Here is a 3,563-nt window from a genome sequence, read left to right as displayed (position 1 = left end):
GAGTTATAAATTTTTTGTTAAAATTGTTGAAAAAAAAATGATTTATTGTATAACAACGTATTAGTGAACGAAAGTTTCTAAAGTAATTATTTAAATATATATATATATAAGTAGATTAATCTCTTTCGGAAAAAATAAATTATTTAGCAAGAAAATTGAACTATAAATATTGATGACATAAACATGATTAACAATTTAACTCGGTTTTTCTCAAGTGTAGTCGATTTGATTTTCGTGTGGCATCGTCCTTTCGGTATCTTTCCTGTCAAAAGCAACTCTGTCCGTAAACTTCTCTGGAGCTTCAACTGAGCGAAGCCCAGTCATCCGTCTCGCTTCGCCGAAAGCATTCTGCGGACTTTCCCGCACTAAGCTTCACGATAACGCTGACGTCACGTTCTCGACGGCTGCGAATAGCGGCGGGTTTCGACGAGGTTTCGGCTTTCGATGCATCAGTTCGCGCGCGTGTGCATATGAGCTGGCAAGTATTGTTTGCACGAGGATTCCAAGCTGTGAAAATAATTGTGTGCCGAGCGAAAGACAGAGAAACCGCGAAGACCGAGCGGAGTAGCAGTGGAGATGGCAAAGGGGGAGGAAAAGGGAAAAAACGGTTCCCAGGATTCGAATGGCTTCGTATGTCTCCTATAAAGAGAAGATTGTTCTGGCTTCATTCCGTTCGCGGGGGGATAGATGAGGCGAGGGGTCTTTTCTTCGTGGTTTCGCGAAGGGTGACTGAGAGGGATGCTGCTGCTGCTGCATCTGCCCCTTTGGTGTAATGATATCTGAAAAAAGAACTACTGCATTCAACGAGACTCCAGGCCATCAATTTGCCTCCTAAATAGGATTCGACGAAGCACGTCTCTTTCTTTCTCTTTATTTCTCTTTCTCTCTCTTTCTCTCTTTCTCTCTTTCTTTCTCTCTTTTGATAGATATTGACCTTTGTGACTTCCAGGATTTAATAAAAGGAGAAATATTAAAATCTGCCGAGTTTTTGCATTTCGTAGCATCATCTCTTCGTTTTATCAGTATTATTTCGATTCATCGGTATGATGCAATTTGTACTTTAGATATAACAATATTATACAAGATGCACGATTGTTGTATGCAGTCTATATACATATATGTAATTAATCCTCCGTCGACAATGTGAAATTTTCACTCTTCATCCGCGATGTGGACCTTCGAACTTTAGTACAGATTTTTATATTGTCCTGGACTGTATCAAAATCTGAAAAAATGTTTATATATTTGTGAAGGTTTTAATAATGAGTTTTTATTATAAAAATTTCATTGTACTTTACTTATTTTTTTACAGATTTAAATTTATTGACCAGAATTCACTATCAAAAAATCAACTGTGTCTTTAAAGTCTAACATTGTCGGTGAAGGGTTAAATAATGTAATTAAACAACAACGTTGTCATAACGAAAATAATGTTTGTTTAAGTTGGCTGGGTAAAATATCTCAAACTTACAGATATTTCACGTTGATTATTCAAGCATTTTCTTAAACATGATGATATTATCACAGTGAAACAGATTCTTTGAATTATAAACTGATACTGATCTTTCTTTTATAAAATCGCTAAATAATTAAAGAAATCAAGAGATTATTATATTAACGAGAGATTACTGATCTTTCTCTCTGTTTTCAGAAATATTTTCGGACTTTCACGAGACAACCCATGAAATCAACTGGACTGAGGAAAGCGAGGGACTAGAACAAACAATGCCGAAAACCGTCGCCGATTCAAAGAAGGCCGGCAATATATTTCAAAGAAAAAGAATTTTCTGGCTTTAGGCTTCTCGAGGAGCTACGTGGAGGAAAAAGAGAGAAAAGCCGTTCTACGAAGATACTCAATCATTTAATATCGGTACATTTGAAATCGAAATTTAATTATGTAAACGCGACGCGCACACTAAGTTATTAAAAAATTTTAATATATACAACGAGAAACATTTTTACGATAAAAATGAAAGAATTTCCAATTTATTAGTCAGAAAATACACAGAAATGTAAAATAAAATGTGCGAGGCATTTAAAACTTGAGGTGTCATTTTTCTTTGAATGTAAATAAAATAATTTTATATTGTATTATAAATATTACACACATATATATATATATACATATAAACTATTTGGTACATATATTACTTTAAAGTAACACTAAAAGGAAAGAGACGAGAATGAAACTCGTAGAGTTACTTATTAGACTAGCAACCATAAATTTCGGAAGCTTCAAATACATATTTCAGCTGAGAGAACCAGCATACCAAAGATATTTCCATAAAACTTCGTCACGGTTGAATATATACAGATATAGTGAATACACGTTTACAATTTTATATTGCTCTTCTTGGAAATTTTATCTTAACCAAGTTTTGAAAAAACTTTAATAATAATTTTAATTAAAATACATATGTACAATACTTAATGAGTCATCATATTAAAAAATTATATATAATAAATTACAACAACTTTTGCCTATTATGAGGAACGAAGTATCTTTTAGTGCGGTTTATTATTAAATTATTTATAAACGGATTTTTATTGATAAACGGATGACGCGGTGATTTCAATGAGACTTCATTATCTATACAAATTCGGCCACAAAAAATAAGTTTAATTAATGACGTTGCGATTTTGAATGCACCGTTTCGACGAACCATCACTCTTCACGACTAACAATGCAATGACTTTTCTGGGATTTTTCGAAGTAGGATGGTCATTTCAAGGGCATTCTGTATTATTCGCGTGGAAAAAGCAAAAACGTATGCTTTGGAATGTAAACCGAGAGGGAAAAGAACAGAGATATAGGGAAAAAGAAAGGTGGCGTTGCAGTCCGGACACCCTATATTTTGGTCTCATTTTACTAAAAGCCGATCGTATTTCACGATTCCACTGTCGCGAGGACAATATGCCTGCGTGCCATTTTCCATTTCTCTCTCCCCTTCTACTCTTTTCTCATTTCCTCTTTCCTCTGCTCCTCGCTCCTTCCAAATTCGTTTTCACGAGACGCGCGACTAACTCGACTTAGGGAACGAATACTCTCTTTACGCGCTCCCGTTTTTTTTTTTTTCATTTTTTCCTTTCTTTTTTCTATTTCTTTTTTCACCTCTGAAAAACCGCGCATTGAAGCGCACTGAGTCGCGGTCATTTGTCCGCAATTTGACCATAAATGAAGCCCTCAACGAGGGATGTTTACTCGTCGCACTAAATTCCTCTCTCAGATCCTTTTCCTACATCCGTTCGACTTTCTCCCTTTTTTACGTGTTTCGATGCTCCTTTCGGTGACACTCGTATCGCGAGTGCACGATTTATCGCAGCGGGTTCAAACGGCACGCACCGTGGAAAATGTAGGAAAGCAGGAAGATTCGTTGCGGGCCACGACCTCGCGAAAAAATGTCGCTTATAGTAAGATAAAAAAAAACAGACACGAGAAGCCCAAATATACGTTGAGTTTCGTAGTGTAAATATTCTTTCTGTATTAGATACGAAAAATAAAAATGAAATGGAAGGTGCGGAAAATTAAATAAAAGAAAATTTTCTTCGAACAGGGGTGAACA

General features: G+C 35.6%; 1 pseudogene; it reads left to right on the top strand.

The window, feature by feature from the left end:
* Nucleotides 1-1,893, top strand: part of LOC108747394 — a 23,707-nt pseudogene extending 21,814 nt beyond the window's left edge.
* The last annotated feature ends 1,670 nt before the right edge of the window (nucleotides 1,894-3,563 follow it).

Source organism: Trachymyrmex septentrionalis, unplaced genomic scaffold, assembly GCF_001594115.1.
Source record: "Trachymyrmex septentrionalis isolate Tsep2-gDNA-1 unplaced genomic scaffold, Tsep1.0 scaffold2, whole genome shotgun sequence".
NCBI lineage: Eukaryota > Metazoa > Arthropoda > Insecta > Hymenoptera > Formicidae > Trachymyrmex > Trachymyrmex septentrionalis.
Note: the sequence above shows the minus strand (reverse complement) of the source record. Positions and strands in the feature narration are given on the sequence as shown.